This window comes from Callospermophilus lateralis, chromosome 1 (assembly GCF_048772815.1).
Source record: "Callospermophilus lateralis isolate mCalLat2 chromosome 1, mCalLat2.hap1, whole genome shotgun sequence".
Taxonomy (NCBI): domain Eukaryota; kingdom Metazoa; phylum Chordata; class Mammalia; order Rodentia; family Sciuridae; genus Callospermophilus; species Callospermophilus lateralis.
Genome location: NC_135305.1, coordinates 157308906 through 157329036, shown reverse-complemented (window position 1 = coordinate 157329036; position 20131 = coordinate 157308906). Strand labels below are relative to the sequence as shown.

General features: G+C 49.4%; 1 protein-coding gene across 4 annotated transcripts in view; it reads left to right on the top strand.

Annotated features, from left to right (window-relative positions):
* The first annotated feature begins 5852 nt into the window (after window positions 1-5852).
* Window positions 5853-20131, top strand: part of Camkk2 (calcium/calmodulin dependent protein kinase kinase 2) — a 42323-nt gene continuing 28044 nt past the window's right edge. For all 4 annotated transcript variants that reach the window (XM_076849991.2, XM_076849897.2, XM_076850173.2 and 1 more), the window contains exon 1: window positions 5853-5948. The gene's annotated coding sequence lies outside the window, so the exon portion shown is untranslated. The remainder of the gene's footprint in view (window positions 5949-20131) is intronic.

Below are 20131 nucleotides of genomic sequence, written 5' to 3'. Positions count from 1 at the left end.
TGAATAGAAAGTGGAAATATAAAAAGTGACCTCAGAATGAACTTCCTGGGTGGACAGCTAACCAGCATTTTTTTAAAAATTGTAGATGGACACAATATCTTTTATTAGTATTTTTTAATGTGCCTGGGATCAAGCCCCAGTGCCTCATACATGCTAGGCAAGTGCTCTACCACTGAGCCACAAACCCAGCCCCTAACTAGCTTTTTTTCTGGTGGAACATTTGGTGGGAGAAGAGAGTAATTATATAATGGTATAATTATGGATGGGCTAATGAAGGAGTGTAGGAATTTATCATCTGGTTAAAGGGGAAAAGGGCTTGGTTGAAGCTTATTAGCCAGTAGGCATTTGGGTCTATACCAGAGACCTTCAGAATATGTCCTCAAAGGAGGAGAAAAAGGTTTTCTGACCCAAAGGGCATGGTGGGAACTCTACCCAATAGGTTTGGTGTTGAAAGTTTCTGGTCCTGAGGTAGATGACAATAGCTAATATTTGCAAATTTTCTTTTCCCATATGAACACAAACCTAAGAGGTGGGAAACAGCATTTAATTCCATTGATAAAGAACCTGGGCATAAGGTGGTTAAGACACTTGCTCAAGCTTGTGAACCAGTGGCTCGAAGAGTTGGGATTCTGACCTACTTGGTGTGTCATCTAATTCTGGAGCTGCCGTCTCCTCAAGTTTTAAAAAGCACTAAATAGTTTCTCTGAACATTCTTTTTCAGTTTGTTGAACATCTAATATCATTTATCTAGTACCCAATGTGACCCAGAAAATGTTAAATATTTTCACACATACCATCTTTAATGCTTGTAAACTCAATGCCATCCCCATCCCCATTTTACAGGTGAAGAAACTGAGCACTGGAAGTATAGTCTGTCCCGGCCCCCTTAGGGGTAAGGACCAGAATGAAGATCATATTGTAGTTATTAGAGGCTCCACAGGCTATCCTCTTTCACCACTGGGCTTCCTTTACAATCACCTAAATGTCTGGGATATTTATACTTGTTTTGAGTGTTTGAATGCCCTGACATTTTGGGTATTTTCATTTTGTTTTGGTACCGAGGATTGAACCCAGGGATGCTTTACCACTGAGCTACATCTCTAGCTGCCGCCCCCCCCCTTTTAAATATTTTTTATATTTGTCAATGGACTTTATTTAAATGCAGTGCTGAGAATTGAACCTAGTGCCTCACATATGCTAGGCAAGTGCTCTACACTGAGCTCTTTAAATTTTTTTTAATATTTATTTTTTTAGTTATAGATGGACACCACACAATGCCTTTATTTTTATGTGGTGCTGAGGATTGAACCTGGGTCCTGCCTGTGCTAGGCGAGTGCTCTACCACTGAGCCACAATCCCAGCCCAATTTTAAGACAATCTTGCCAAGTTGCTAAACTGGCCTTGAATTTGCAATCCTTCCACCTCAGCCTCCTGAGTTACTGGGATTGGTTCTGGATGTTCAAGGCCAGGGAGGAAGAACACAGAAGAGCACAGGAAGGAAGGACAAAGCCTGGGCAGGAGATCATGATGCCATTCTAGTGGGCGAGACAATTTTCAAGTCTTACATTTCTGCCCCCTCCCTGTATTGTTCAAGTTTTCTTTAAAAATAACATTCAGAAGCTTTGTTTACTTATTTTCTTGACAATCTATGTTGTCAGGACAACAAGATCTGTTTGCCTAGAATAGGATTTTCTGGTATTCTTGGAGGGGGAGACCCAAAAAGCAAAGCTAATTTTTATTATCCTATCTCTAAGAAGAAAATGGTTTCTTTGTGTGGGATGATTCCTATCCTAAGAGGGGCTCAATGTCAATGACAGGCAATTATGATGTTCTGTACTTTGTTCTAATTCACTTTAATAAAAAGGCACATAAATTGATGGGATTTTTAGCCCTGTGCTAAGTATATTAATAGCAGCATTGAGCACTTATGCACTAGGCCCTGAGCTAATATCTTTACACACATTATTGGTATTTAAACCCCATGCCAAGCCTGTGAGTTAGGTACTATTATTATCCCCATTTGACAGCAGATGAAACCAACCTGGGAGAGATCAACTCACTTGCCCAAACTCACAGAGCTGGTAACTAATGGATCTGGGATTTGAACTGAGTCTGACTCCCAAATCACACCTTTCAATCACAATGTTGAGAGCAAACAAATGTTTTGGGTATTGTACCTGCCTAGATGCCAGATTTTTATAGCTCTATTGGCAAGTCAGAACCCCAAGTGAGACTGGAGGTGCAGCTCAGTGGTAGTACACTTGCCTAGCATGCAGAGGCCCTGGGTTCCATCCCCAGCACTACAAAGAAACAAAAAAGCAAGTCAAGAAGGAAAGAATCAAGATGGTAGCTGAGCATTAAATAAATGGTACAGTCTTTAACTCAGTAGATCAGGGAGACAGAGAGGTCAAGGAGGGCCTGGGTCATAACATTTCATGAAACTTCCAAGAGGAAGTGAATCTTGGACTTGGGTTTAAATTCTTTATTTTATTTTATTTTTTTAAGAGAGAGAGAAAGAATTTGTAATATTTATTTTTTAGTTTTCGGCGGACACAACATCTTTGTTTGTATGTGGTGCTGAGGATCGAACCCGGGCCGCACACATGCCAGGCGAGCTCTCTACCGCTTAAGCCACATCCCCAGCCCTCGGGTTTAAATTCTTACCTGCACTTTTTATCCTTTCTTACTTGGTTTTTAAGTTTATTCAGATATATTCTTGCCTGTTAGCTACAGTGTTGAAATGAAACATAGGACATTTAGTAACATAATGTAAATACATGGAATTGTATATTTTAACAAATAACAGGAAAAGACACCAAAATCTATTTTGGTTAAGTATGGTTGCCAAAGTATTTCTTGCCCATGGTCCAAATCTGACAAACCACTCATTTTTTTTTTAAGACCAGTTAATAATTGTTTTTACATTTTTAAATGGTTGAAAACCAAAACAGTAATTTTTTTACTTTTTTTCTTTCCAAAATAGTAATATTTTATGACGTGAAAATTATGTAAAATTCAACTTTCAGCATTTATAAATAAAGCTTTATTGGGACCCCATTATACCTCTGCATGTACCACTATCTGTGGCTGTTAGTTGAGCCATTTCCTTGGATAGCGTATGGCCTGCAAGCCTGAAATACTTCCTATCTGTTCTTTACAGAAAAGGGTTTGTTGATCTCTACCTTAGAGTTATAAATGTTCCAAGGGTTGGAATTCCCCACCAGCCCTAACACATACTTTTTGGGAAAAAAATCATACACACACACACACACACACACACACACGGCCAGTTGTGGTTGTGCACGCCTATCATTCCAGCGACTTAGGAGCTGAGGCAGAAACACCTCAAATTTGAGGCCAACCTGGGCAATTTAGCAAGGCCCTGTCTCCTGAAAGTAAGCTGCATATAATGGCACATGCGGGTAATCTCAGAAGCTCAGGAGGCTGAGCAGGGGGATCTCAAGTTCAAAGCCAGCCTCAGCAGTTTAGGGAGGCCCTAAGCAACTTAGTGAGACCCTGTCTCTAAATAAAATAAAAAGAGCTGAGGATGTGGCTCAATGATTAAGCATCCTGGGCTCAATCTTCAGTACCAAAAAATAAAAAATAAAAATAAAAATACAGAATTATGCATTCACCATTCAGAACTGACTGTTGGTAATATTTTGTCATTTGTTTCATATGCATTTATAAATAAAAGGAATGAAACTTCACAATGTTCCTCACACTCCCTGTCTCATTCTCTGTTCCCCTGCCACCTTTTTTTTTTTTTTTTTTTGGTGCTGGGGATCAAATCCAGGGCCTTCTGCATAAGAGTCCCACCACTAAGTGACAACCCCAGTACTGTACTTCCTTCTTTGTGGCAGACTGTCATGAATTTATATTCATTCCTTTTGTCTTTCAAAAAAATCTTGCTGGGGCTGGGGATGTGGCTCAAGCGGTAGCAAGCTTGCCTGGCATGCGTGCGGCCCGGGTTGGATCCTCAGCACCACATACAAACAAAGATGTTGTGTCTGCCGAAAACTAAAAAATAAAAAAAAATAAAAAAAATAATTCTCTCTCTAAAAAAAAAAAAAAAAATCTTGTATGTAAGCATATGTACATAAACAACACAGTGTGGGTTTAAAAAATATATAAATTGTGCATCATACCATATTTTTTTGGGGGGGGTACTGGGGATTGAACTCAGGGGCACTCCACCATAGAGCCACATCCCCAGCCCTATTTTGTATTTTATTTAGAGACAGGGTCCCACTGAATTGCTTAGGGCCTTGCTTTTGCTGAGGCTGGCTTTGAACTTGTGATTCTCCTGCCTCACACTCCGGAGCCTCTGGGATTACAGGCACAGGCCACCTAGCAGTGACATCATATTGTATTCTGTAGTTTGCTCTTGTACTCAACATTGTTTTTTTTTTTTTTTTTTTTTTGTGTGTGTGTGTGTGTGTGCTCTCTTCCTGTTGGCACAGATAAGTCTAACACACTCCTTTTAACTGTAGTATGCCACCAAATGACTATAAGAAGTTTATTCATTCCTTAGAATTCACATGCAGGAGGTTGTGGCCAGGTTTTTGCTCTTACCAACAAGTGCATCAGAAGAAGTGGTCATCTCATTGGAAGGCTTGTTGGAATCTTTGTCATCTCTTTGGAATTTTTTTGTGTCTGTGCAGCCTAGAAATACCAGAGAAGCTTAACAGAAGGGGTCTGGAAATCCATCCACTTGTCAAGGGAGCATTGAACCTTTAGTTTGTGCTTGACTCTCCTCTGAACTCAATTTTTTTTTTGTATCGGGAATTGAACTCTGGAGCACTCAACCAACATCCCCAGCCCTATTTTGTATTTTACTTATTATTTTATTTAGAAAAAACAGGGTGTCACCGAATTGCTTAGCGCCTCGCCTTTGCTGAGGCTGGTTTTGAACCCACAATCCTCCTACCTCAGCCTCCCGAGCCGCTGAGATTACAGGCGTGGGCCACCGCGCCCTGCTTGAACCCAATTCTTGATTTCCCTTTCGGCTGTTCGGCAGGAACAGCCAGGGTTGCCAGATCTCCCAAGGCCATAGGGCCAGGGATCCCATGAAGTCCGACCCGCTGTCTTCTCCTGGCCCTGCTGTGACCCAGCTGGGAGACTAAACACACATTTAAGGTTCCAGCAAAGTCGGGCACCACAAAGGGGAGAGTGGATGGGAAGAGAATGTGTTTCACAATCATTTCTAAATAGTCTCGTGGAAAAACCAGGACTTAACGGTTGCCTGGAGTTTGTGCATCCGGGTGGAGTGGGATTAGGAGAGAACGTCCCTCAGCCTTTAGGGCCAGCCTGGGAGCACTGGTGGGCTGAGAGGCGGCTGCGGAAAGGGGCTTCCCCGATGGGAGGGCCCCGAAATCCGGGCCGCATCCACGCTCGGTGTTTAGTGCCGGGCCGCAGGGCAGGACCCTGGGTCTCCCCGCGGGCTGGGGAAACTTCCTGACACTTGGCCGCCGCCCTGCGGTCCGGGCGCTTGGCTGAACTAAGCGAGTGCTGGGGGCGCACCCCGCTGGCCCAGGGGGCCGCGGTCTCGGAGGGGCGACCCGGGCAGGTGCGCGCTGCGGGCGGGGGCAAGGTGGCAGTGCCGCGCGCCCGAGCGCCGGGCTGGTCTCTCCGCGCTCCCGCGGCGCCACCGGCAGATTCCGCTGCGGACCTCCCCTTGCTCCGCTCCCCTCCGCCTCGGCCCTCCCCTCCGCTCCCCGCGCGTGGCCCAGCGGCGGGCGCGCGGCCCGCGCAGGACTCCAGCGGCCGTGGCCAATCGGCTTGCAGCCCGAGGCGGCGCCGCGCCCGCGCACAGGCTGGGCGGCTCCTCCGCCCCCGCCCCGCCCGCCCGGGCAGCGGAGAGGAGCGCGCCGCTGCGCCGAGCAAGCCGCGCCGAGCGGAGCCCAGCCGGGGGCGCTGAGCGCGGGAGGCGGCGGCGCGGAGCCCAGGTGAGCGGCCGAGGGCCGGGCTGGGCGGGGGACGCCGCCGCCGCCGCAGCCCCGGACGCCCTCGTCCTCCCGCGGCGGGGACCACCGCCCGGATTTAGACAAAGCGGGAGGCCGGTCCCGGGTGCCGGCACCGAGGGGACCGCGTGCGCCGCCCCTCGTCCCGCCACGTGGAGGGATGCGGACCCCCGCGCCCCTTTCCCAGCGTCCTCCGAGAGGCCGGGGCCTCGGTGGCCTCTGTCTGGGCCGCGCCCGTCCCGGTGGCAGGGGCAGTCCGGGAGTTTGGTGCTGAGGTCACCGGGCCGGGGCTGTCGGGGTCGTGGGGGCGGCCTAGGCCCCCGCCTCGCGTTGACAGGTGGGGACACCCGGCCCGCTCAGAGCGGGAGGGGCCCAGCGGACCTGCAGCATCCCCACCCCCGCAGCCCGCAGGTCTCACAGGTCTCGTGGGCAACCCAGGCCCTGGTGACTTGGGCGCCAGGTGGCAGAACCAGAGACCAGCAGTGGTGGGGTCCCGGGGGACCTTTGCTGCTCTTAAATGCGCTCTTTGACCATCCCCACCCCAGCCGGTACCTCACGGGCCGAATTGGTCCTTTTGACCTAAATTTACCTCTGAGCTGCAGCGTACTGTGAATGCGGAGAAGCGCCCACCCCGGCACCCTGCTGGTGCGGGGCACCGGGCCCAGCCGGGCTCTGCAATGGGTCTCAGTGACCCGGGTGCAGCTTTTTCTGGCTTTCCCCACCCGCTGCCTGCCGGGTTTGGGAAGTGGGGTGTTTTCATAACTGTGGCTGCGCTCACTTGGTGCTGAGATGTGGCACCTGGGCCCCTCCTGGATGGGGCCTGGGTAGGGGCATGTCAGTGCCAACATCATGAGGGGCAGACTGGCCTGGAATGGGACAAGCGGTGCTCACCTGCCTACAGGCAACTTTTGCATTCTTCTGCCTGGCCCCCTAGTCCTAGAGCAGAAACTTCAGGTGCCCTGGGTCTGTGCTGCCATTACTCCTCCTCCCCTGGCTCTGTCCCCAGAGAAGAGAGGGGAGGGTGTCTGTCTCTGAAGCTCCTTTGTTCCTTGGAAGGGGCAGGGGCTGGAGATGTGGCTCAGTGATAAAGTGCTTGCCTAGCATGCAGGAGGCCCTGAGTTCTATCCCTGACACCACAAATTAAAGTCAAAACCTGCAACTTCAAAATGAATAGAATGCATACCATGTAAACAGCTTTCTGGTGAATCCCAGACCCTCCTTCCAGATTAATAACTTCATTTGGTGAGCCCCCACCTAGGGTAATAATAATGTTAATAACTTTTTCTCTCAGTGCTGGGGATTGAACCCAGGGGTTGGAGCAAACTAAGCTTGCACTGTACAACCAAGCTACACGCTCACTCCTAATAACTAACATTTATTGAGTTCTTGCTCTGTGCGAGATCCTATGCTACATGCTGCCTGCATTATCTCATGTATTGACTACCCAAATCCTTCAAGGCAGGGATTTTTATTCCCATTGTAGAGATGCATAAATTGAGACTTACAAAGAGAGGCTAATTAACTTTCCCAGGGTCACACAGCCAATGCAGGTATGTCAAGATTACCACCTATTCTAGAGCAGAGGCTTTTACAAGACTTCCTGGATGTGAGTAGGCCAGACTTGTTTACCAAGCAGCAGGTGAGGACCCAGATCTAAGCAGGCCCTGTGGTGATGCCCGAGGCCTCAGGCTTGTCTTTGCCTCCAGGTTGTTAGTGGGCCGGTAGCCAAATATATTCGCTAATAACTATGCAGTAGTTCTCATCAGGGGAGCGGTGCCACCCTCCTGGTGAGCATCTGGGAGTGTGGGGGCGACCTCTGGTTGTCATAATGTTGCCAAGCACTCCTGGCTTTTGGTAGGCAGGAAGTGGGGATTCCAACTGTCCGCTAAGCAGATCAGTGCCCTAGCTCTAAATGGCAATAACTCCACGGTTGAGAAACCACAAACAAGAAGTGCTGGGGGACTGGGCCGAGCAGGGGCCCTGGGAGTCCTGGAGAAAGTTCTTCTTTTGGGAGTGAATCTGGGCAGGCTCCCTGAAGGAGGTGTCATGTGTACTGAAACTGGAAGAATGGACTGGAAAGTGGAGATTGGTTCAGAGTAGAACTTGGGGACCTCAGCCTGGATGAGGAAGGAGCTGCCCAGGTGGGGCAGGCAAGCCTGAGTTCATGGCATTTTAGCTCAAATTTTAACATGGGCCTAGAGTCACCCTGTTCAGTGAGGCTGAGTCACTTGCTCAGGGTCACCTGCCACCCTCTTCCCTCCCCAACACGCCTCCTCCTGGCGGCTGGAGGAAGCATGTGGATCTCGTTTCCTCTTGCCATCCAGGGGATTTGGGGCAAATGCTATTTCAGATTTTCCTTTGAGTCAGAGCCTCTTTTCCTAGGATGTTTTTCCTTCCGTGGCTGCTCCCCTTTGGGTGGGTTAGAGAAGCTGGAGGTGGGTTCAGGGGGCAGCTCAGCGCTGCAGTGACCTTCACCCCAGGATTTTCCTGGAAGTTGGGAAATGGCATCTCCCCTCCCCCCCCTCCCCTCCCCTCCCCTCCCCCCCTCCCCCTTTCCTCCCCTCCCCCCTCTCCTCCCCTCCCCCTCTCCTCCCCTCCCCCTCTCCTCCCCTCCCCCTCCCCTCCCCTCCCCCTCCCCTCCCCCCTCTCCTTCTCCTCCCTCCCCCCCCCTCCTGCCTGGGATTGGACCCAGGGCCTCACGCTCTTTCCACTGACCTACATCCCCGGCTCTTTTAAAGTAACAGGAAAAATTCCTGTAGCATAAATTTAACCATTTTAAAGTGAACAATCAAGTGGCACTTTAAGACATTCATGGTGCCAGGCCACCATCTACCTGTGTAGTTTCAGAACATTTTCATCATCCCCAAAGAAAACCCTGTACTGTAGTGCAGTCCCTCCCTGTTCCCAGTGCCCCTGCCCCAGCCCCGCCCCGGCCCCGGCCCCCACCGACCCACGTTCTGTCTCTAGGATTTGGTTGTTCTGGATTTTTCACACAGTGGATCATATAACTTGTTGTACTAGGTGACTGTCCATGAGAACCCAGTCCCCTCCAGCCCACGGCCCCCTGAGTCTTCAGGTGCACCTTCTCAGGACACTCAGATTTCACTCCGTCCTGGTGATTCCTTCGGTGATTTTGTGGGTTTGTATTTCGCGAGACTTCTTCCAGAGAAGTAACAACTCAAAGTAGAGAAAACCTCACCAGATGGCCAGTGCCAGGAGCTGTGGCCAGGTGTGGAGTGTCCCGGGTCTTCCCAGGTGGTGGTGCTTGGAGGCACACCATGGAAGCCCCGGGACCACACCATGGAGGCCAGGCTGCTCCTGGGGCCTCCTGTGAAGATGGGAAGGGGTCCCAGAGAGAAGGGGGACCGTGGCTTTTCGTGGTGGTCTCTGTATGCTGGGCACTTTCCTAGAGAAGGGCTACTCTACGGGCCCAAGGTTCCCTGGGATCTGTGTAATTTGCTGACATCTCTTCCCATCCTGAGCTCTCAGGCTGCCTGGGCTTCTTATGCTGGTAGATCATGTCCTTTTCTCTCGGGTGGAGCCAGGAGGTAAGCATGGGGACCATCTTTACATCATTTTAATATATATATATATATATATATATATATATATATATATATATATAAATAATTTTTTTTTGCAAAAAAAAAATAAGGTTTTAGATTATTATTTTTCTTTCCTCCCTGATGGGCCTTGATAATGACAGAAATCCTTCTTTCTTTCTTTCTTTCTTTTTTTTAAATCTTTTTTTTTTTTTTTTTTTTTTTTTTAGATGAACACAACACAATGCCTTTATTTTTATGTGGTGCTGAGAATTGAATCCTGGTCGCGCCTGTGCTAGGCAGCACTCTACCGCTGAGCCACAATCCCAGCCCAAAAAGCCTTCTTTAAACTGAGGCCAGCGCTGAGACTTGGGAAGCCCCCAGGCCCCTGGTTCCCTGCCTGGATGTCAGTGATCAAAATAGGGAAGGGATCATCTTAGCCACCACTGTTTTTGGTTTTAGTCGTGTTTGTTGTGGCTGATTTTTATTTTTTTTTCCCAATTACGAAACATTTTAAGCAGTGAAAAAAAGCCAGAGTTTTGTTTGGGTTGGTTTTTTGGAGTGGCTTATATTTTGCAAGACTAAACAGAGCCCAGGAAGTGACAGGGGCAGGCAGGGCAGGGCAGGGTGCTGCCTCTCTGCAGCCCTGGCTCTGGAACCTTGATGATGATCCATGATCATTCAGTCAATTGCCTCTATTTGGGGGTTCTGGTGACCAAATTCTGCCCTGGGGAACTGAGGCACACTGGGACTTGGTCCCTGTCCCCAAGGAGCTTCCAGGTTAGTGGTCTGTGAATTGTTGGGGAGTCCTTTGGAAAAGAAGAACCTCTTTTCCCTTTGGACAAGGAGAGAAAGAAACTTAGAAGATTCTGTGGTGCCCCCACCCCCACCCCATCCTGGAAGCCGCTATTTTTATGTTGCCTCTTTTATCCTGGTGGCTTCTGTAAATAGTTGAGAGATGGCAGTTGCAGAGATAAAAATGCTAATTCCAACCTGGAAAGGAGATGGATGGTCCCTTGAGGAAATGGGGGTGGTGAAGCAGGGGCCAAGGTCTTACCCCTCTGCCCCCTTGTCTCTGGCAGGTGGTAGGAACTGAGCCCATGGGGGAGGGCTTGGTGGGTGGTGTGTGAGACACACTTCTATTGGAGGAGTTTAAAGGGGGTTAGGTGTGGGGGGCAAGAAGGGGAGCACATTCCCCTTTGAGCTTTTGAAAGTGCATTGGGCGCCCAGCCTGGTGACACCTGCCTGTAATCTCAGCCCTGGAGACTGAGACAGGAGGATTGTAAGTTCAAGGCCAGCCGGAGCCATTTAGCAAAGCCCTAAGCAATTCAGCCAGAGATCCTTTCTCAAAATAAAAAATAAAAAGGACTGGAGATGTGGTCGAGCATCCCTGAGTTCAATTCCCAGTACCATATTAAAACAAAACCAAACAAACAAACCTGGGGTATTGTTTTCAAGGTTCATTGGGTAGAGAATTTACTTAGGTTCCTCCCAGACATTTTCTCTGGCCTCCAGTTCTAGGTGTCGGGGACGGAGTCAGCCCTGCAGATCTGGTTCCAGGGCCCTCCTTGCCTTCTCTGCTGGGGTAGTTTGTGCTGGAGGCAGGGAGGGAAGGATCTAGATTAAGCTTCATCCCCAAAAGGCAGGGAAGGAGAGGGAGAGGGCCTGTGGGTGGGCAAGGCACGGATGCCCGTGGGCGCCAGGCTGGCCCCCTCTGTCTCTGATTTGCCAGGTTGCAGAATGTTGGAGAGGAAGTCTTTTTCTTTCCATTACAAATTGAAATTCCATTTGTTTCTCTGCTGCTTCCTTGGGTTCCATGGAAGACAGGGAGGAATTCGGTGGGAGAAGTGGAAGGCATGGGAAGGGCCCCTCCTGCCACTGCCTCTCCTTTCCCATACTCAGCCACTCAGTCCTGCGTCCTGTATCGTCAAGGCTAGGCCACCTGTGTACACCTAGCTTTTGATGCCTGACTCAGACTGGCCCCTTCTTCTAATGATACTTAATTATAGACCAAATCAAGTGTCCTTAATTGCACTGGGCTGCAGAGTCAGTACCCCTGGTTGTTGTCGGGCCTAGCCCTGGGCCTGCCCAGTGAATTGGCCAGGTGGCCTCCCCTTTTCAGGTCTCAGAGTCCCTTCTTGGCCTTTGGTGCATCGATTGCAGGAGCTGTGTGAGTGCGTGAAGGCTCTTGGGACACAGGGAGGCAAGGGTGTGAGACTACCTGCATGCGACGTGTTTGGTCTCCTAACAAGGGATGCATCTGGACAAGGGTTTGAAGAGATGAAGAGAGCTAAGTTAGCATGGTGGGATTAAAGATTTAAAAAGCCCAAACTTGTTTTAATATAAATTAAAGCCAGTTGAGGAGGTTTGACTTGATACCTGCTGAAGTTCTTTCTTGGCTTCTGGTTAGTGATCGAGCACACCTGTACCCTCTGGAGACATTAGCTGGGTGATCATGGGCTAGTCACTCAGCCTCTTTGTGCTTCAGCTTCCTCACTGGTGAACAGGGATCATAGCAGTGCCTAACTCTCAGAAGGTTACAATGATAGAGGCTTAGAACAGCCCCAAGTAGCCACCAGGGTCAGCCATAACTACATCTACAGCCGTGGCATGCCGTGCTGCCATGACCATGGGGTCTAGTGTTGAGCGTGTTAGCCAGTTCCTTTCCCTCATTTTCTTTATCAGCCCTTCCCTTTGCAACCTTGATTCTTTTTTCTTTAAGATTAAAAAGAAAAAAAAAAAAAAAGTCTTGGGAAGTATTAGCTTCTGCCTGTCAAGATGAAGGTTGTCCCTGGGTTGTCAAGGAACTTGCTTATGCCTAGCAGTTTGGCCTAAAGAGGGGCTTAGGATGTAAGGAACTGAATGTCTGCAGGAAGCTTAGTGAAGAAGCTTTTCTGTCAATCAACTCTGTCACTTGTAGGTCAAGATCTTTGGTTTCTGCTGGATGCCATTGCGCATGCCTGTAATCCCAGTGGCTTGGAAGGCTGAGGTGGGAGGATCACAAGTTCAAAGCCAGCCTCAGCAATTTAGCAAGGCCCTAAGCAACGTAGCAAGACCCTGTCTCTAAATAAAATTTTAAAAAAGACTGGGAATGTGGCTTGGTGGTTAAATGCCTCTGGGCTCAATCCCTGGTACCAGGAAAAAAAAAAAAAAAAAAAGAAGAACTTGGTTCATGACAGAAAGCTAATCATAAATAGGCTTAAGCAAAAATAGGAATATATTGGCTCAGGCAGTTAAAAACTCCTGGGATATATGGGCTTCAAGCATGTCTGTGCCAGATCAGTTCTTCTCCATCTATTGTCTCTCTTTTTTCCCTGTTGACTTCATTCTGAGGCAGAGTTCCCCCATCTCCTGGTTACTGTAGAAAGAGGGACATTCTTTTCAACACTTCTCCAAAAAATCCCAGAATAAGACCCAATAGATTTGAGTTGGGTCACATATATAATCTTGATTCAATTGCTTGACCAGAGCTGGTGCCAGTCGGGCCAGGGTTGAGTCATGTGTGAATCCTGAAGCTGGTGGTGGGGTCAGCTCCACAGGCCACTTCTCATATGGAGGGATGGGTCCCCAGACATAAATGGGGCTGCTATTCTCAGACTGCTGGAACGTAGACTCTGTGCCAGCTAAGAGCACTTCTGACCTTCTGAGTGGCCTTGGGACAGATGAAATATACGATAACTTCCAGCTAATATTTATCAAATGCCAATGGTGTCCTAGAAAGTTCTAGGCCCTGGAATTCAGCAATAGACAAGAGACAAAGCCACACTCTCTCCAGTTACTCGGGAGTCTCTGCCTCTTCCTGTGCATTCCTTCTCTGAGCTGTTGAGGCAGGACACCTTTGCTTTTTCCCCTTTGGACACAAGCTGAGGTCCCAGGAAGACAGAGGTGTGGGCCACGTGTTCCCCTTGGTTGGGGATTCTGACCCAGCCTGAGATTTATTCAGGGTATAATATGTGGCCATCGCCAGACTGTCCCTGTAATGTTTAGTCCTTTCCTGAGAAATTAGACCAGGACAGAGGAGTAGCTCATTGCTTGAGCACTTGACTCGCATGCCCGAAGCCCCGGGTTCAAGTCCCTGTACCTCAAAACAAAATTAAACAAAACTCAGAGCAATTTTACTCTGCCTGGAACCACCGTGTGACTTTGGACAAATTAGTAAATCATCACAAGCCTCCATTTTCTCATCAGCAAAATGAGATGTTTGGGGCAGGTGACCATGGAGACACGCCCCTGTAACATTGAAATCCAGTGACCCTCAAAGCAGGGGCTGCAGAAACCTGTAAGAAAGGTCATGGGACCTAGGATAAGGAAAGGGCACAGGGTGTGGCCTGCAGCCTGACATTGGGGTGGGGCACTGGGGGATGTAAATTCTGTGACTCTCTGGTGAGTGTTTCTCTGGCCAAAGCTGCCAAGAGCTGGGACCCAGCCTAGTACTATCAGAGTGTCTGATGCTTTTAGAGATTTTAGAAATTTTGTTTTGCTCCTTTTTTTTTTTTTTTTTTTAGCAGTGCTGGGAATCCAATCCAAGGCCTCATGCGTGCCAGGCAAGCACTCTACCATTGAGCTACATTTCTAGCCTTAGATTCTGGAAATTCTGATTTTTATCTGAAATCTCCTAGCTCTGGAATGTTGGCCTTCTCAATCCAATAGTTTTAAACATGGTGCATGCCAAGCAAAACATATCAGTAGCCAGATGTCACTTAAGAGTCACCATTTGTATTATTTGTGCTCTAGGGACCGTGATGGGTCTGTGCACTCAAAAGCCAGAGATCTCTTTCCTGCTGTCTCATGTGGGAAGGCCTTTGTTTTTGGGCACTGTGAGTTTTGGTGCCCCTCAACTCAAAAGTGTTTTAAGGAGCCAGGTGCCATGGTGCAGGCCTGTGATCCCTGCAACTAAAGAGGGTGACGCAGGAGGATCGCAGGTTCAAAGCCAGCCTCAGCAACTGCGAGGCATTAAGCAACTCAGTTGAGACCCTGTCTCTAAGTAAAATACAAAATAGGGCTGGGGATGTGGCTCAGTGGTTGAGTGCCCCTGAGTTCAATCCCTGGTACCAAAAAACAAATGTGTTTCAAGGAGAGAAGGTGCATGAGCCCTTGGATCTGATAAGACTCTGAACCCAGGGTGCAGAACCTGGAATATTCCACCACTGCCCAAGCTGACATGGCCGAGCTTCTCAGGCTTGAGTCTCCCTGCGGAGGCAGCCAGCTTCTTGGCCCCCCGGGCAGGTTGGGTGCTGGGTGCTGTCCCGGGGCTGCTACACAGAGTCCGAGGCCCGGATGGCTTGAGCAGCAGCAGTGCACTGTCTCCCATGCTGGAGGCTAGAAGGCGGAGGTCTGAGCGGCAGCTGAGTTTGTCCCTTCACGGGGCTGTGAGGGAGGGTCCTGTCCTCCCTTGTCCTGCTTCTGGTGGGTGCTCGTGGTCTCCAGCATCTCGTCCTGCAGAAGCATCCCCCCACCCCCGTCTTTTGTCCACATTTCCCCTTTTTCCTGAGTACCTGGGTCCTGTTAGCTTAGGGCTCACCCAGAGGCCCCCATTTTTACTTAAATGCCTTTATAAATACCTGCCTCCCTGTAAGGCCTCATTCTGAGGGACCGAGGGCTCCAGCTCCAGCATATCTTTTCTGGGGGACATAGTCACCTGATGGCAAGGTCTGAGAGGTGGCTGTGGCTCTGCCTGACTGCCCCTCTGCTCTCCTCCTCAGCTTCCTACGAGCTCTGGCCCTGCTGGCCTCCCTGTCCTCTCTGGCTCTGTTCCCGGGCTCCTGTCCAGCCCCACTGGGCCCCTTTCTGGTCCCCCCACTCTCCCACCTCTCTCCAGCTGTGGGGCCTATTCAAGCTGTTTCCTCTGCCTGGACCAAGTTCTGCCCCCTCAGCACCTGCTCTGCCTGCGGGGCTGCTGGTTTCCCCAGGAAAGGCCTTCCCTCCCCTGCTTCCCAAAACACTGCCCTGGGCCCCTTGCCCTGCCCCGGGCATTTCCCCAGGGTGTGTTCATGGAATCTCGGGTTTTCCTTCTTTAAAATGCTTGTCTACTTCAGAGGCTGTTGTCTCTGTAGGGCAGAAACTACTTCTGTTTGGTTTTCCTGGCACAGAGTATGTCCTCCAAAATGACTTGTTAAAGAACAAATGACCTGGGCATGGAGCACATCAGTAATGCCAGCAACTCAGGAGGCTGAAGCAGGAGGGTTGCAAGTTCAAGGCCTGCCTGGGCAAGTTAGCCAGGCCCTTCCTCAAAGTAAAAAAATAAAAAGGGCTGGGGATGGATCTTGGTGGTGGAGCACTTGTTTAGCATGCATGAGGCCCTGGGTTCAATCCACAGTACTGGAAAACAAACCAACCAAGATCTAAAACAAATCCCACAAATTAATGAGCGAATTTCTTTTAGGATCTCTTTGGGCCTCAGTTTCTTCAGATGAGAGAAGATATGGCTGGCTGAGCCTGTTATCTCAAAGGAGAGTGTCGTCCTTGGCCTTGGCAGGATCCTTGAAGCTATTTGGAATTTTTCTGGTACTGGGAATTGATCTCAGGGGCACTCTAATTATTTAGAGATAGGGTCTCACTGAGTTGCTTAGCGTCTCACTTTTGCTGAGGCTGGTTTTGAACTTGAGATCCTTTTGCCTTCCAGGACGCTGGGATTATAGGCAAGCAGGACCATGCCCAGCTTGTTTTGAATTCTTGGTTGTCTTGTAGTACCTGGGACGAGGGGACCTAGGGATCCTGAGCAGGGTGCCCTTGGGGTGGGGTCTCCTCCCCAACTCACCACCAGCTTCTTGCTGTGCTGCAGCTCCGGGAGCTCTGCCCTGGAGCCCTGCAGTTGGAGGGCAGCAGGCACAGGGTGGGAGCAGCCCCCAGGAGATGGGAAAGCATTTCCTGGAGGCCTGTGCCACTTGGCTTCCTGGCAGAGGAAGGAACATTCTCGTCCTGGCTAGGGTCCGGTCCATCTGCTGTAGCAAGGGTCTGGCGGCTCACACTGAGTGTCATGGGGAGGCCTTCCGAGCTGGGCTTGTTTGGATTTCCTGGGGGAAGGACCAGGGAGGGACAGGAGGCACAACAATGAGGACTCAGCATTTTGTCACACCCACACAGTTTTGCAGAATGGACTTCTTAACCCTGGACCCCCTGAAATCAAACACTCTGTTTGCTGTTGGTCCCTTGCTGAGGGCCATCCTCTGAGCGTTACCTGACCAGACAGAACAGTCAGCCCTGTGCCTGATCCTGTGTGTGCTCAGCAGCTTGATGTCAGCATTTCGTTTTCATGCTATTGTCTTTTTTTTTTTTTTTTTAAAGAATTCCCAGTTCTTTTATTTTATTGACATTCAGTCCTGAAATTTTTTTTTTTATATTTATTTTTTAGTTTTTGGTGGACACACATCTTTATTTTATTTTTATGTGGTGCTGAGGATTGAACCCAGCGCCCCGCGCATGTCAGGCAAGCGCGTTACCACTTGAGCCACATCCCCAGCCCAGTCCTGACATTTTTATAATAGGTATGTTTTGACAGGCATCTCAGTATTTTTTTTAGATGTTGATGGATTTTATTTTATTCATTTATTTATATGTGGTGCTGAGGATTGAACCCAGTGCCTCACACATGTTAGGTGAGCGCTCCACGGAGCCCCAGCCCCAGCCTACTATTGTCATTTTGTATGACATTTTTCTGCTGAGGAAAGGGTTGATAGCTTTTGTCAGATTCTTTCTTTTTTTTTTTTTGTACCGGGGATTGAACTCCAGGCACTCAACCACTGAGCCACATCTCCAGCCCTTTTTTATATTTTATTTAGAGGCAGGGTCTCACTGAGTTGCTTAGGGCCTTGCTAAGTTGCTGAGGCTGGCTTTGAACTTGCAATCCTCCTGCCCTCCTCCTAAGCAGCTGGAATTTCAGGCATGTGCCACCGTGCCTGCTTTTATCAGATCCTCATAGGATCTGTGACCCCCAAGCCATTAACATTGGCGTAGACCCTGTGGGGCTGGAGCTGTCTCATCTGGACATGTCTCCTGTGAGTGCCTGAGGCCAGGGTCCTGAGGCCTGGACACCCCTGTTCCTCCAGCACGGTGGCCCCTGACCCAGGTGTGAGCTGGCACTTCTCCCTCCTCCAGCCCTTGAAGGCTGAGGCTATGTCAAAGGCCATGAGGGAGGCCCAGGCCAGACGCTGGCTTGCCAGGGAGACGGGCGGTTGGCTCTGTGTCCTTGGTCTGGAGTGGAGATCGATAAGCAATTGTTTTTCTGTTGGCAAGGAAAAAAATTCTCCATTGACTTTCCCAGGCGCTGCCAGGCTGTCTTCTTTTCAGGAATGCTGGTAGCCTGTCGGAGGTGGCTCTGGGAGGGGAGACAGGCGCTGGCCCCGCCGGGAGGAAGGACCACACTGCCGGGGTTGGGGAGCACACACAGGAGCAGGGGGCTCTCCAGGTCCTTAGTACATCACAGGAACATGCGACCACAGCCCAGTGGGTAGTAGGTGCTCAGCAGGTACAGCTGAGAGAACAGTTTTCGAGCATCTGACCCTATGCCAGGAGCGGTTCAAAGTGTCTGGCTTGTGTGAAGCTTCTGACCAGTGGTGGGTACCCATTTTGGAGATAAGACAACTGAGGTTGCAGGAGGCTAAGGTAAGCCAGGAGAAGGAGGATCCCAAGCTGTGTGACTCCAGGGCCCTGCTTTCCTCTTCTGGACGGATCATAAAAAGGATATGCAGAGCCATAACAGTGGGGGCTGTGGAGATGATTTCTTTTAAAAATACAATTTTGAGGGCTGGGGATGTAGCTTAGTTGGTAGAGTGCTTGCCCCACATGCACAAGGCCATGGGTTCAATCCCAAGCACCCCCCCCAAAATTTTTTTTTTTTTGTTTTTTGAGCTGGGCACGGTGGTGCATTTCTGTAATCCCAGTGGCTCAGGAGGCTGAGGCAAGAGGATCGCGAGTTAAAAGCCAATCTCAACTTCTCGAGGTAATACTAAGCAACTCAGTGAGACCCTGTCTCTAAATAAAATACAAAAACAAGGGTTGGGGATGTGGCTCAATGGCTGAGTACCCCTGGGTTCAATCCCTGGTACCAAAAAATAACAATAAAAATACATTTTTAAATATTGAGTGTATGCATGTGGCACAAAAGTAAAGATGGTGAAAAGCCATTCCCTCCCACTGTACCCCTGCCCTCAAAACAGTTATTTCTCCTTGGAACCCCTGTTACAGTCTTCTTGTGTATTTTTCCAGAAATCCACAGTGCATGTGCCATCCTAGACATGCGTGTGGACCTTTCCTCCTGGGCCAGCAGTAGCCACTAGTGCTTCGGTTTTTCCCTGTAACAGTGTGTCTTGGCACTAATTCACACAAGACACATAGAACCACCTGTCTTAAAATGCACACTTTTCTCCCAGGATAGATGTACCTCATTTTGTTTGCCAGGGGTGGTCATTTCAAACCACACTGCCAACATCACGTTGTGTTTACATCATTTTCTGCATGCGCAAGGTTGTCTGTGGAGGGAATACCCAGGTTGCAGGATTGCTAGGTCCCAGGTGTGTGCATTTGGAATTTTAAATACTGATGTATTTCCCTCCATAGGGATGGTACCAGTTCACACCCTGGCAGCCCTGGATGAAAGCAGCCACTTCCCTGCAGCTGAGCCAGACGTGCCAATCTGATAGATGAAAGAAATGTGTTTTAATTGTAGTTTTATTCTTTTTAAGGGGGAGGGCACCAGGGGTTGAACTTGGGGCACCCAACCACTGAGCCACATCCCCAGCCCTATTTTGCATTTTATTTACAGATAGGGTCTCACTGAGTTGCTCAGTGCCTTGTTTTTGCTGAGGCTGGCTTTGAACTTGTGATCCTCCTGTCTCAGCCTCCCAAGCCTCTGGGATTACAGGTGTGTGCCACCATGCCCGGCTAGTTTTCTTCTTAATTTTGCTAAAATACATGGAACATAAAATTTACCCTCTTAACCACTTTTAGTGTTATAATTTGGTGGCATTAACTATATCCACTGTTTCATGTGGCCATCACCATCTAGTTTCAGAACTTTCCAACATCTCCAGAAGAAACTTGGTGCCCCTGAGGCAGTCACTCATTTCCCGCTCAGCCTGTCACCTGTGTTCTGCTTGCTTCCTCTGCCAACTGGAGTCTTGCTGGTGCCTCATGGAAGTGAGACCGCTCACCTAGTAACCAGCTTATTTGGTGGAGCCTGATGGCTTCAGGATTCTTAGTATTAGTCAGAGTTTCCTTCCTTTTTATGGCCCTCGGGTGGTTCTACCACATTCTGTTTATCCATTCATCCATCGATGGACTCTTCCTGCCTTCTCTCCACCTTTTGGCAATTGTAGGTCGAGCTCACGCTGCTGTGAACATTGACTTATGAGCCTTTGAATCCCTGCTTTCAGTTCTTGGGTGTGTTGACAGGGAGAGGAGTGGCTCTGTCAGCTCACCCAGCCACTGCGCTGCAAGTTTGAATTTCCACTTACTGTAAAGGAGGCTGAGCCTCTGGGCACACGCTTGGGTTCACTGAGGTTCTTTCCCCAGGAGCTGTGTGTGCCAGTGCTGGGACGAGGCTGTTTCCCTCACTGCTTTTCTCGCTGGACTTTCCCTGCCACATGCCCCTGCTCAGGAGGAAGGACTATTTCACGAGGGCCCAGGGAC